The following is a 14,703-nucleotide window of genomic DNA, read 5'->3' on the forward strand; positions in this document are numbered from 1 at the left end:
TGTCTAGTTTCTGTCTAAATTCTCAGAACTTGAATACTTCCCAGTCCACGGAATGCCCTCGGGGGGATGTATGAACAAAGAACCAAGTGGCTGTTCGCACCTCCCCTTCAGAAAGTGGCTCGCCTCTTGGATCTTCAAGTGTGGGCGAAGGTTATAGCCTCACAGTTATTGAAGTGGTTGAAGGGTGCGTTTCCAGAAGGAAGCCCTCATTAGGTTCAGCAGTTTGTGTGTCCCTAGAAGGTGGCTCAGACTAGGCTAATTGGCTGATTTTCTCCAATATAAAGGGAATCAAATAGAAGTTGCATTACCTGGAAGGAGGAGGAATTGCAGAGGTGAGAACTCGGGAAAGGACCCACGCTCTGCTTGCTTGGGAACCCGCCTCTTAATCTCCTGGGTTCATCATCTCCAAATTTTTCTTTCTGGTGAGTTGTCTAAACATGAGATGTAGCCAGGTGTGGTGGCGCACGCTTATAATTCCAGCATTCAAGAGGCTGAGACAGGAGGATCCCAGTTCGTGGCCAGCCTCAGCTACTTAGTGAGGCCCTTTGCAACTCAGTGAGACCCTGTTTCAAAATAAAGAATGAAATATAGGGCTGTAAATATAGCTCGGAGGTAGAATGTCCCTGGGTTCTATCTCCAGTACTGCCCTTGTGTTCAATTCCCAGGATAGATAGAAAGAAAGAAAGAAGGGAAGGAAGGAAGGAAGGAAGGAAGGAAGGAAGGAAGGAAGGAAGGAAGGGAGAGAGAGAAAGAAAGAAAGGAAGAAAGAAAGAAAGAAAGAAAGAAAGAAAGAAAGAAAGAAAGGAAGGAAGGAAGGAAGAAAAAAGAAAGAAAGAGAGAGAGAGAGAGAGAGAAAGCCGGGCTTGGTGGCACACGCTTGTAATCCCAGCATGGGGGAGGCTGAGACAGGAGGATCGCGGTTCGTGGACAGCCTCAGCTACTTAGTGAGGCCCTTTGCAACTCAGTGAGACCCTGTTTCAAAATAAAGAATAAAAAATAGGGCTAGGGGTGTAGCTCGGAGGTAGAACCCCCCTGGGTTCCATCCCCAGTACTGAAAAAAAAAAAAAAAGTGAGAAAAAATAATGAGGCCGGTGTGGTGGCACAGGCCTGTAATTTCAGTACTTGGTAGACCAAGACAGGAGGATAGCAGGTTCGAAGCCAGCCTTGGGAACTGAGTGATGCTCTCAACATAATGAGACCCTGTTTCCAAATAAGAAATGAAAGAGGTGGAGGTGTAGCTCAGAGGTAGAATGCCTCTGGGTTTCAATCCCCAGTATTGCAAAAAAAACAAGCCCCATAAAATGAAGATGCGTAAAATGCATTATTTGTAACGAAGAAAAGGAAGAAAGAAAAAAGAATATAACACAAGATGTAGATCAGGGAACCCAGTCAAACTTTCTGTCTTGAAGGAAATGCTTTATATGCGGCATCCACCAGACCTAGTGTTATAGAATCTAAATATGGGTAGAGCTGATGAAGATCTCAAGTTCGGCTATCTAGTTTTCAGTCTCTTTAAATATAATTTAATAAAATTGTATTTTAATATCAAAAAGATTTAAGAAAGTCCAATAATTTTTCTGTAAATATTTTTAGCATTCTTCCATTGGCATGCTTACCTGATATATTTAAGTATTCATTTTCATAACATCCTCTAAAAATATGCAAGATCATTTGTTTATTCCTGTGTTACTGGGGATTGAATTCAGGGGCAGTCTACCGCTGAGCTCCATTCTCAGCCCTTTTTTATATTTTTGATTTTGAAACACGGTCTCACTAAAGCTGAGAGCCTTGGTAAATTGCTGAGGCTGGTCTCAAACCTGTGATCCTCCTGTCTCAGCCTCCTAAGTATTGAGATTGCAGGTATGTACCACCATGCCCAACTGCAAGATTACTTAAAAAGAGAATTACCATAAACTCTCAACATATTGAGTACTTATAGATGTCTTTCTCTGTTGCTGTCTCTCTCTCCCTCTTTCCACGTACGTGCATGTGTGAGCTTAAATCGTGTGTATAGGGAAGTTGCACTTTGTTGTTTTTTTAGTTTTCCTTCATCTTGACACACCAACCCTGGTGTGCAAGAACCGCCGTGAACTTCAGAATGAGATCTTCTGCTTCCGGCTGTAAAACTGTAATATACAATATTGTGGAAAAAATTTAAACTTCATTTTTCCTCCATTCGCTGCATTGTTATGGGTAAATGAAACATTGCCAATCATGTTAGGTTGGGTTTTGAGTTATAATGGAATTTTCCATGTATTGTATGGACGCACATATATATTGACTTCATACTCGCTGTTTCTATAGTTAAAGCTAATCTCTTTTACTCTAGAGTTCTTCTTTGCTCTTAAATCTGTGCATTGCTACATGATAAGAGGAAAGAAGCAGCCTATTTTGTTTATATCCCATCTGTGTTATTGAGAATTGAAAGATCCTACTTAAGGAAGTCAGTTTTCTGGACTGTAGACCCTGAGAAAGTTACTTCTGAGGATACAGTCACTGAAGACGACAGTTTTGTGTAAGAACAACAGTCCCTAACACTGCGCTGAAGAACTATACATAACTGTTCGTGTAACTTGGGGAGGATGAGAAGTGCTAAGCCAGTCACTTGGGTGATGAATGCCCTTAAAATACCATGGTGATAATGAGGATACAGGATGCCCCTCTGTGGGGGCTCCTGAAGACACCTAGGTGGAGAGTCCAAGTTGTGCAACCACCATCCTCAAGTTCCCAGAACCACACCACAACTCCTGCTCTTGTTGAAAATGTATGAAAATAATTTTGCCTGCATGGATGACTAGAGTTCCTGCATACATTTTGCCAGATATCCTGAACACTGATTGTATGACTTTATTTTTGATGTTATTGTTTTTAATTTTTTGGAAATGTGTGTTTGGCCATTGGTGTTTGTAGTGCTAGCTAGGGACTGAACCCAGAGGCACTCTACCTCTGAGCTATACCCCAAGCCATTTTTTTTTAGTTTGGTTTTGAGACATCCTTAACCTAAATGACTGTGACAGTACATGACAGTAACATAGGACTCAGGAGCTGCTGGTGCTTTCTGATGCAGGGAAGTGAGGGGCTTGATTGGCAAGATGGTTTCCATTGATGCCTCCATGTGTAATTATGGCCTCAATTTATTCCTGCCTTCATCAATAAAAACCTAGCTTGATTGATATTCATGCTTGTGAGGAGTGAGTCACTATAGCTCCTGGTTGAGGGAGTCTTGAGAGGTGGTGCGGCTCTTGGAGAGTTTATGATAGACATTGGAGAACCACTGTTAACAAATAAAGCAAAAATAATAAAACCTTAATAAGCTTATAATATTTACCTATAAGGAGAAACAAAACCCTGTATGGTGCGAGGAAGCCATCCCCATGTTTTGTGTTTGTTTGTTTGTTTGTTTGTTTGTTTTGGTGGTACTGGGGGTGGAACCCAGGGGCCTTCTACCTCTGGACGACACTCCCAGACCTATTTTATATTTTATATGGAAACAGGGTCTCTTAAAACAGCTGAGGCTGGCTTCAAACCTGCACGATCCTCCTGTCTCAGCCTCCCAAGTGCGGGGATTACAATGTGCGCCACCACGCCCAGCTCATCCCCATGTTTTAAATACAGGGATTGCTCTGGACTCCACGAGCCCATCCACATGGAAAACTCAAAGTGTGTCATGTTGTTATCCATAAGACCACTGCATTCCTGTCATTTTTATTTAAAATAGCAGACACAACCTGTTAATTTCGCCTCGAGGTATAGCATAGAGCTCTATGCCGGTCTTAGCGTGCACTGCGTTTTTCTTTGATTAGAGGTAATTTCACATGACAGTGAATGACTAGGACTTCGTGACGGGTGGGTCGAAAAATTCTGCACAACTGGAGTCTCATGTTTTTTGTTTTTTGCTTTTTCCCTTCATTCACAGATTCTCCTTTGTAGTTCCTGGATTGTCTGTGAGTGCAACTCAGAGAAAGAGAGCAGGAAACTGGATCAATGGCAATGCATGCACTGGTGAGCAGAGAGGGCCTTCTTATATTGAAATTGCACTGTTCTGACAGCCTATAGCCTAAGTATAAGAAGAAGGTATTCGTGGACCCAAGGACCCTGGGATGGTTATCATGCATCAGGGACCCGTCAGGATGTAACCTGCTTTCTAATATGACACGGTTGTATTCTAGTATTCATTATGGTGTGTCCTTGAAGAAGACACCAGAGGATTATCTGTCAGTCACTGTGTAGCCTTCACTGGAAAATAACTGAGTCTTTGACCACGCCGTTCACGGCGGTGACTTTAGGATTGTGGTGAGAGCCAGTCACAGGTAAGAAAGAAGAGAACATTACAGCCCAGCAGAGGCAGGCGTCTCAGCAGGTGAGCTGAGTCAACCCAGTGCCGTGGAATTTAGAGATCTGTGCGATGTTGAGGGAAAATGAAGGAGGGTTAGGCAAGAGATGGCGGGAGAAAACATTTATTTTTTCCATTTTAAACTTCAAATCTAGCCGGGCATGGTGGCGCACGCTTGTAATCCCCGCGCTTGGGAGGCTGAGACAGGGGGATCGCACAGGTTTGAAGCCAGCCTCGGCTACTTAGTGAGGCTCTCAGCAACTGAGTGAGACCCTGTTTCCAAATAAAATATAAAATAGGTCTGGGAGTATAGCCCGGAGGTAGAAAGCCCCTGGGTTCCGTCCCCAATACCACCAAAAAATAAATAAATAAATAAACTTCAAATTTGATGAAATAGAGTTGAACTTCCAAATGTCCCAAAAGGATATTTAAATATTCATGGTCACCAGGCATGATGGAGCCGGCTTGTAATCCCAGCATTTGGGAGGCTAAGACCGGAGGATCCCGGTTCACGGCCAGCCTCAGCTACTTAGTGAGGCCCTTTGCAACTCAGCGAGACCCTGTTTCAAAATAAAGAATAAAAAATAGGACTGAGGATGTAGCTCAGAGGTAGAGTGCCCCTGGGTTCCATCCCCAGACCCGCAAAATAAAATAAATGAATAAAATAGTCATGATCATTCATCTCCCAAGCACTCATCTGGCCTCCCAGTAACTAATTAATTAATTAATTTCTTCAACTGTAGAACTAGGCGCTGTGTAGAGAAAGTCATATTAATTTAGTTGCAAGAGTGCTATTGAAAAGATATCAGGGTAGTGAGCACAGTACATAGAATAAAACTGGCATTCTGGGAAAATTTTTTAAAAACTAGATTGATAAACCGGGGGTGGGGGCACGCGCTTGTAATCCCCGCACTTGGGAGGCGGAGACAAGAGGATCGCGCAGATTCTAAGCCAACCTTGCTGGCTTAAGAGACCCTGTTTCCAAATAAAATATAAAATAGGTCTGGGAGTATAGCCCAGAGGTAGAAGGGTTCCATCCACAGTACCAAAAAAAAAAAAAAAAAAAAAAAAAACCTACATTGATAAAAGTAAAAAAAAAGGGGGCTTTTTAGTACTTGGACCTGGAGACAAGCTCAAGGCACTGTGGATACATTAGTGAACAGTGTATGCAGTTCCCAAGAAAAAAATGAGATTGAGAGGTTTCCTACCTCAGGAGTGGGCAGGCTTGGATTCTCCCTCAGCAGACATGTCTCAGGTGTCGGCCCCTTGCTTAGGTCTGTCCATCCTTAAGCTTCATTCTAAACACCTGAGTCCCACTCGGTTGTCAGTGACTCTACCAGTGGGTACCATGATATATGCGACTTGTGGAATTCCCAAGAATTCTAGGGATTGCTTCAAGGTTCTCTGTTTTTTAGATGATTGCAGAACGATGGCTTATAATGCATATTTTTAGCATAGGAAAAACTTCATTGGTTCTTTAACTTTCATGATAGATTAACTCATTTCCTAGTTAAGGTTTCTGAGGTACAACGGTAGTCGTGGTTTAAAAGTAGCACGTTATTATGTTTTGCCTTACGATGTTTTGTAAATTTTTTTTTCTTTTTTGTGGTACTGGGTTTCCTGGAAGCCCTTCTACCTCCGGGCTACACTCCCAGAACTATTTTTACATTTTTATTTGGAAACAGGGTCTCCTAAGCCAGCACGCGCGGCTGGCTTCGAACCTGCGCGATCCTCTCTGTCTCTGCCTCCCAAGTGCGGGGATTACAAGCGTGCGCCGCCACGCCCAGCCTGTAAAGTTATTTAAAGTGAACAGAGAAGTGAGTGTTAGTTAAGAATTCTGAGTGCACATTTTTAATAACTCACCCAAATTTATTCCTATCAATCTTATGGAAATTCTATTTCTTTACACCAGAACTCATGCAAGATTTCTTTATTACAAATTTTAAAAATTCAGCCAGGCATGGTGGCACACACTTATAATCCCAGTACTTGGAAGGCTGAGACAGGAGGATCGTGGGTTTTCAGCCAGCCTCAGCCTTAATGAGACCCTACACAACTTAGTGAGATTCTTTTTCAAAATAAAGAAGAAAAAAACGGGCAGGGGAGTGTAGCTCAGAGATAGAATGCCCCTGGGTTCAATCCCCAGTACAGGAAAAAAAAGTTCTGAATGTGTTGTTTGTTGGGTTTTTTTGCGGATCTGAGGATGGAACCCAGGGGCATTCGACCTCCAAGGTACACCCCCTGCCCTATTTTTTATTCTTTAATTTGAAACAGGGTCTCACTAAGTTGCGGAGGGCCTCACTAAGTAGCTGAGGCTGTCCGCGAACCGCGATCCTCCAGTCTCAGCCTTCCGAATGCTGGGATTATAGATATGCACCACCACGCCCAGCTGAATGTGTATGTTTCTGTGAGTGTCTCTGAAAGTTAGATGGGTGCTAGTCACTGAGCAATTTGCTTTTCCTATAATGCATGTTCCTTCTACCCTGGTGCTATCATCTCAACCCTCCTGCTGTGCAGAATGGCATGACTGCTCCTTGTAACCTGGAATGTCCATGATGTTCTAGGAACCAATGACCATTGCCGACGTCACCATAAAGTTCACCCAGGACGAGTGGGCCCTGCTGGACTCCTCCCAGAGGGAGCTGTACAGGGATGTGATGGAAGAGACCACCAGCCATCTTGTTTCCCTTGGTGAGTCCTGAAAAGAAGATGTGTATATATATATTTCTTCAATCTATAAGTATCTTGAATGTCTTGCCAACATTGCACTATAATAATAGATAGCCCCGTTAATTCATGGAATTAATAATTACAGGTGTAAGTACACTTCACTTACAACTACTGTTTCATCAAACTGGACTATTAAAGATAAATAAATATTAAAGATATTTTCCTACTGTAGTGAAGCTACTTCATTACTTTTAAACATATTTTGGGGCTGACTTCGTAGTTTATCATTTTCCGCATTAACGTTTAGTGTCATTGATAATAATGAATATTTATTAGCAGAAAACTCAAAATCCGCTTTTCTCTTTACACTGAATAGGGTATCAGTTTTGCCAGTCAGGTGAGATTTTCAACGTGAGTTGGCCCAGTGTTGGACGACATGAGAGTATTGACACTGGAGAGGGACCGTACGGAAGCCATCCACGTGAAGAAGCCTTTCTTCAGATCTCCTGCCTTGGAGAGCACAAGGAGGCCCAAGATGGAGAGAGTCTTCACGAATGCCACGTGTGGGGCAAGGCCCTCAGTCAGCTCTCGGCCCTTCAGCAGCACGAGATGGCTCACACTCAGAAGAGGCCACACGGGTGTCACCTGTGTGGGAAGGCCTTCATGTACCCCTCTCACCTGAGGAAGCACATTCAGATTCACACTGGAGAGAAGCCCTATGAGTGTCATCTGTGTGGGAAGGCCTTCAGCAGATCCAGCCATCTTAGTAGGCATGAGAGAACACACACCAGAGAGAAACTGCACAAATGTCATCTTTGTGGGAAAGCCTTCAAAACATTTTCTTACCTTAAAGAACACGAGAGGATACACATTGTAGAAAAACCATATGAGTGCCACCTGTGTGGGAAAGCCTTCAGTCAGTTCCCTGCCCTTCGCCACCACAAGATGGCTCATACAGGGAAAAGGCCATTTGAATGTCATCTCTGTGGGAAAGCCTTTTTTTGTACTTCTGCCCTTACAAGGCACATTCGATCTCACACTGGAGAGAAACCATACAAGTGTTATCTGTGTGGGAAATCCTTTAGCCAATCTAGTCATCTCAGTAGGCATGAGAGTACCCACACTGGAGAGAAACCATATGAATGTCATCTGTGTGGGAAGGCCTTCCCCACATCTCATGAGCTCAGACAACACGAGAGAAGACACAATGGAGAGAAACCACATAAATGTAATCTGTGTGAGAAAGCCTTCCATACATCTCAGGAACTTAGACTGCATGAGAGAACACACAATGGAGAGAAACCATATGGATGCCACGTGTGTGGGAAAGCCTTTGGTTTTTCCTCTGGCCTTAGAAGGCACATCCGAACTCACACTGGAGAGAAACCTTATATTTGCAATCTGTGTGGGAAAGCCTTCAATGAATCTCGTAATCTTAGTCAGCACGAGAGAACTCACACCGGAGAGAAACCCTACGAGTGCCACCTGTGTGGGAAAGCTTTCAGACACCTCTGCTCCCTTAGACGACACAAGATGGTTCACGCCAGAGACAGGCCATAGACACGTACTCTGTGTGAGAAAGCTTTTACTAATATCATTTTCGTAGTATACACAATGGAACTCACTGTAGAGAAACCTTATGGACATACTCTGTGTGGGCAGTTCTCCAGGCAATTTGATACTTTTAGTCAGCATAAAAGAACACTGGAGAGAAAAACTGAATGTCCTCTGTGTGGGAAGGCCTTCAGCACATCTTCCAGCCTTAGACAGTATGAGAGAACACACTGGAGACAAACCACAGGAATGCTCTGTGTGTGAGAAGGCCTTCAGCAAGATCCCTGACCTTCAACAACATAAGACAACACACTGGAGAGAAGCCATGTTAATGCAGTCGGTGATGGGAAATGTAAAGCCAAGTTTGTAAACATAGGCAGCAGGAGAGGGTATGAATGCCATCTTGTGGGAAAGCCTTCAGTTCATTTGATTGCCGTAGACAGCATAAGAGAGCCCAAACAGGAGATAAATAATAAGTCACGTGTATGCGGAATTCTTTTGTGTGTGTATGTGTGTGTGTATGTTACTGGGGATTGAATTCAGGGTATTTCTATATCTGAGCTACACACCCAGCCCTATTTTATGTTTTATTTTGAAACAGTGCCTCACTAAATTGTAAAGGGCCTCACTACATTGCTGAGGCTGGTTGCAAACCTGGGATCGTATTTTCTCAACCTCCCAAGTACTGGAATTATAAACATATTACCACCACTGACAGTTTGAGAACTGCATTCTAACAATCAGAACATTCTAACAGTGTCCTGCAGTTTGATAACCTGAGTGGACACACACTGGAGAGGGCACAGAATGCCTGCAGTGTGTATCCTAGCCTCATTATATCATGATTAAAATAAATGTTGATGCATCTTCTATCATACCATTATAAGTAGCTATACCGTATCATTATAAGTATGATAGACTCTTCTACCTATAATATTTAAACCTGAGGACCCACACACTGAGGGAGCACCCTCTGTAATCTATGGTAGAACACCCCTAATTCTCTTTCCTTCCTAGCTGACATACACAAACTCTAGAATAGAAGGAATATGTATAGAGCTTTGTGGAAATATACCAATTGGTGATTTTTTTTCATAGATTTATGACATATCTCATTCTGTAAGGTTTTAAAGTAGAATTCTTCAACCATAGCCGGGCGTGGTGGCGCACGCTTGTAATCCCTGCACTTGAGAGGCAGAGACAGGAGGATCGTGCAGGTTCGAAGCCAGCCGCACGCGCTGGCTTAGGAGACCCTGTTTCCAAATAAAAATGTAAAAATAGGCCTGGGAGTGTAGCCCGGAGGTAGAAGGGCTTCCAGGAACCCCAGTACCACCATAAAAAACAAAAAAGAATTCTTCAAGCATAGCTCTCAGCTTTAAACACACTAGAGGATCTGACAGGAAAGAACCATCAAGAATACCAAGGTTTCAGTGCAGGCTCCCAAAGCCCCACTGATCCATTAGAACTTTCTGTAATCCTGCTCCCTGACTTTCTCAATCTAATTCTAATTTACTTTTGTTAGACAACTGGAGGAACCCTTTAGAAAGAGCCTCCAACAACATGGAATTCTAGAGATTTTACTTATGTGTTAAATACTCTCAGTTCTGCATTTAATATATTGTTGCAATGTAAAGATTAGTGTTCCAACTGAGATAGGAAACCCAGTCAGAGCCTTAGAAATATTGTTAGGAGATTAGACTTAAGATGGGAAAAAGTAAGAGTTCCCCAACCTCTTCCCCTAGTTGCTTGTAACCAAGTGAGCAGACACTTCTAGAAGTTAAGGGAGCTGTTTCTTTGGCAACCCAGAGCCATGATCCAGGAGCTCTCCCTAACGTAAACAAGAGAGAACCTGTTAAAAGACTGGAGAGAGGCTGGGCATGGTGGCGCATGCTTATAATACCAGTGCTTGGGAGGCGGAGACAGGAGGATCACGCAAGTTCTAAGCCAGCCACGCTGGCTTAAGAGACCCTGTTTCCAAATAAAAAAGTATAAAAATAGGTACTGGGAGTGTATCCCGGAGGTAGAAGGGTTTCCAGGAACCCCAGTACCATCAAAAAAAAAAAAAGACTGGAGAGTTTGGGGGGTAACTTAAGTGCCTTGCTTATGCTAGGTATAATAAATCTCATGCTTACCCCTTCTCTCTATAAAGTGAGAGACTAGGGGTATAAGAATCATTTGAGCCCTTTGTTTGGGGCCCAGTTCCATGAGTTTGTTATCTGAGCCATTTACTGGTAAATAAAGAAATTTGTCTCTAATTTCAGCCTCCAGAAATCCTGTCTCGGGAATCAGGGAAAAACTGAGGAAGGGGAAATTTAGTGCCCTGCAGTACAACTAGGGTTAATAAGTGAGAATTATATTCTTAAATTCAGATCAGCATTAATTACAAGTAGAAAAATACCATGAGAATTTGAGAGAAATACAAAGAAAAATGCTTACAATATGTAACCTTTAATGACAACATTTTATTCTATTCTTTTCGAACAAGTGTCCCTATATCTGAACTGTGTACTAGAATCCACCAAATCTGTAGCAGGTCTTGAAGGTGCTACCATGGGTAGAAAGACTTTTGGGGTTTTCTCTTTTTATTTTACTCTCCATTTCACCAGCTTCACATGAAATTGAAGATATGGATGATGTTTGTTTCACATGATTCTTGTTTTTGTGTATGTGACGAGTCCTTTGTCTGCTGTAAGTAAATAATTTAGCTGTTGTTTGGATGCAGTTCTTATGTAGGTGTGGTGGGAGGAGAGGGAAATGCACCTTCGTTTTCCTTCATTCTGTATAACATTTCCACAAAGTTATTGGCTATAACAACAAAAATCATTAAAGCACAGTATTCATAATTAAGTAATCCAGGCCAGGAAAGGCTAGACCATTTGTGAAGATAATCATGCAGGTGTCAGCTGGGGCTGTGGTCTCAGCAAGACTGTTGATCATCCTCACCGCTCCCAGGAAGCCAAGAGGATTCACTGGATCAGATTTGTGAGACCAGGGCCCTCACTTCCCACAGCCAACAACCAAGGCGGCTCTGCTCCCTTTCTTGTCCATCTCTTTCTTTTCTATGTGAGGTCCTTGATTTTCTTTTCTTTTGCACCTTGAGTTCTCTTCATAATTCGCAGAATTCCATCAAAGGGCTCGCCCTATGCTTTAGCCAACACAGCCACAGTTTGAGCTTCTATATTTTATGGGTAAACTGTTCAGTGCTTGGCAGAAAATTCTGGGACAGAACAGATGAGGTATAACGTGATTTGGGAAAAAAATGTTTCCCTGGAGGTTATATCTATCAATTACCTTTGTTTCTGCAAATGGACTATGGTTTTATGTTTCTTCTTTTTGTGTGTGTGGTTTGAGTTCAGTCTGAGGATTGAACCCAGGGGCATTCTACCTCCAAGCTACACTCCCAGTCCTATCTTTTATTCTTGAAGTAGAGTCTCACTAAGTTGCAGAGGGCCTCACTAAGTAGCTGAGGCTGGCCATGAACCTATAATTCTCCTCTCTCGGCCTCCCAAGTACTGGGATTACAAGCATGTGCCGCCACGCCCAGTTAATGTCTCTTATGCCTCTGCTCTTTTTGGTTTGAGTTAATAGGAACTGGACATTTGGTTATTCTCATGTGTCAAATCTGCAATAAATCAGATAATATTTACCTCAAGATCCATTTACTTTTTTGAAAAATATATTTGCTCACTGTTCATGAGTTTTCCTAAAATATGCTCGCAAAAGCTGCCATTTAAAATGTACTCACTGGCCGGGCGTGGTGGCGCACGCTCGTAATCCCAGTGCTTGGGAGGCTGAGACAGGAGGATCACACAGGTTCGAAGCCAGCCTCAGCTACTTAGTGAGGCTCTCGGCAACTTAGTGAGACCCTGTTTCCAAATAAAGTATAAAATAGGTCTGGGAGTATAGCCCGGAGGTAGAAAGCCTCTGGGTTCCACCCCTAGTACCACAAAAAAATAAAAAAAAATTTTTAAATGTCCTCGCTGACCTACCCCATGGAACTCGGCTTTTGTGAAGTAGTGGAGACATTATAACCTCCACTCCATCTCCAGCCCTCCCGATGCCCAAGCCCTCCAGGCCCTCCACTTGGTTGTTGGCTGCTGTTGGCTTTTGGTGCTTGGGACCAAAACCAGGACCTCATATATGCTTGGCGAGCACTCTGCCTCTGAGCTGCATCCCCAGCTCTTTTATTTTGAGACAGAGTCTGGATGAGTTGTCCAGACTGGCCTCAATCTTGCAGTCCTCTTGTCTCGGCCTCCCCAGTAGCTGTAATTAAATGTATGCACCACACCCATGGAATGGCTGTAAACGCAGCAGCATTGCCTTATCCGTGATATCACTGCTTCATGGCAGGCCGGGGAGGCTGGTGTTTGCTTGGTGTCTCGGCTGAGCTCTGCTCACAAGGAGTGAACTGTAGTGGGTGGTATGAATCAGCAGGAGCAAATCGCCTGCCTCCGGGGGTCCCGGACTGCACGGCGGGCAAGGCAGGAGGGCCAGGGGGGCAGCGGGTCCTCCAGCCACAGTGGCCCAGCACCAATGAGCTACACTGGGAAACTCTCAGTGAAGAACTTTGCCAATCCTTATCTCAATCCCAGGTACACATTTTTCTTCCAAGAGATGCTCCTTCACTTGCCAAATAAAATCCCTGAGGATACTCGGTGTGCAAATTGTATTTTCTTAAGGGTGTAGTTGAAAGCTGTGCAAAGGCCTGTCTTGGAAGAAATGATGAGAAACTGGTTTGTTTCAGCATATGTCAAAATGGTGGATGAGAGGAAGGTCCATGCCAGGGAGGGTCAGGTGAGGAGAGTCACTAGAGCAGAGGCCACCTTTGCCATCCGTGTTGAATATACTGACTCATATTTTAAGAGTAAAATATGAATGAACTTAATTGACATAACAATTTTGAGCCAATCAGGTTATCCAAGGGTGGAGCAAAAAGAGAATCAGTACATATCAAATAAACATTGGAAAAAAGTCAATATATGGATACAATATATTACATTGGAGATTTTTTTTTTTTTTTTTTGCGAGTCTGGGGATGGAACCCAGGGACATTCTACCTCCGAGCTACACCCCCTGCCCTATTTTTTATTATTTATTTTGAAACATGGTCTCAGTAAGTTGGAAGGGCCTCACTAAGTAGCTGAGGCTGTCCGCGAACCGCGATCTTCCAGAATGCTCAGATGACAAGCGTGCGCCACCACACCTGGCTTACATTGGAGAATTTTTAGAAATTGAAACAAATTTTAGGCACCTGTTTCTAATGACTTTAAATATCCACAGTGTGCAAAGTCAACCCTCAGCCTATGGTTCCACCGACACATTTCAGAGATAAGAAAGAGGTTTCTCTGCAGCTCGGGGAAGTGTGGGAAGATACAAGTTCAAGAAATTACTTAGAGGCTCCGCAAAAGCAGTCATTACACAACACAGGCTACTTTTTGCCTTTGACTTACAATAGTTCGATGTATGTGCCTATGTATCAAGTACAAAATCGATCAAGTTTAATTTTCAAAAAATGTATCCTATATGGAATTCTATCTATGCCTACCCCCTTTAAAACATAATTCGGGTTATTCAATTCAAAGAGGCAGTGTCTGTGTCTCCGCCTTTGCATGTTTCCTGCTGAGAAGGCTCCTATTCCCAGGCCCGGCCAGCCCCCCCGACTCTTTGGCTCCTCGCCACAGCAGTCCCCTCCAAGTCTCCTGAGGATGGAGGTGGAGTATTTCTTCCAGGCAGTGTGTCATTCCAAGTCACTCGGAGTAAGAGGAGCCCTGAAGGTAGAGTACACTCTAGAGTACACTCGGCATGTGAGAACTATGTCCCTCAGACTCGTCCAGGAGGGAAGGGCATGTGGGCAGGAGAATGTGGGTTCTAGGGGCTGCACGAGTTATCCAATGTCATTCTTGCTTTCTATCTATACAGATGTATTTGGATTTTAAAAATTATCCTTTGTTTATTTTTTAGTTTCTAGCTATTCCCTTCTAACAGAAATCAGACTACCTTTATTTTGTGCAAATGTCTTCAGGGATATGCACTTTAGTAAGGAGTGAGATGGCTGAGCTTGGCTTTTATCCCTGAATCTGTTGTCCAACTCTGCAGCCTGATTCCCTTAATAGTACTTTCTGTCCGTCTCCAATAAAACCTATCAA

Source organism: Muscardinus avellanarius (genome assembly GCF_963383645.1).
Source record: "Muscardinus avellanarius genome assembly, chromosome: 14".
Taxonomy (NCBI): domain Eukaryota; kingdom Metazoa; phylum Chordata; class Mammalia; order Rodentia; family Gliridae; genus Muscardinus; species Muscardinus avellanarius.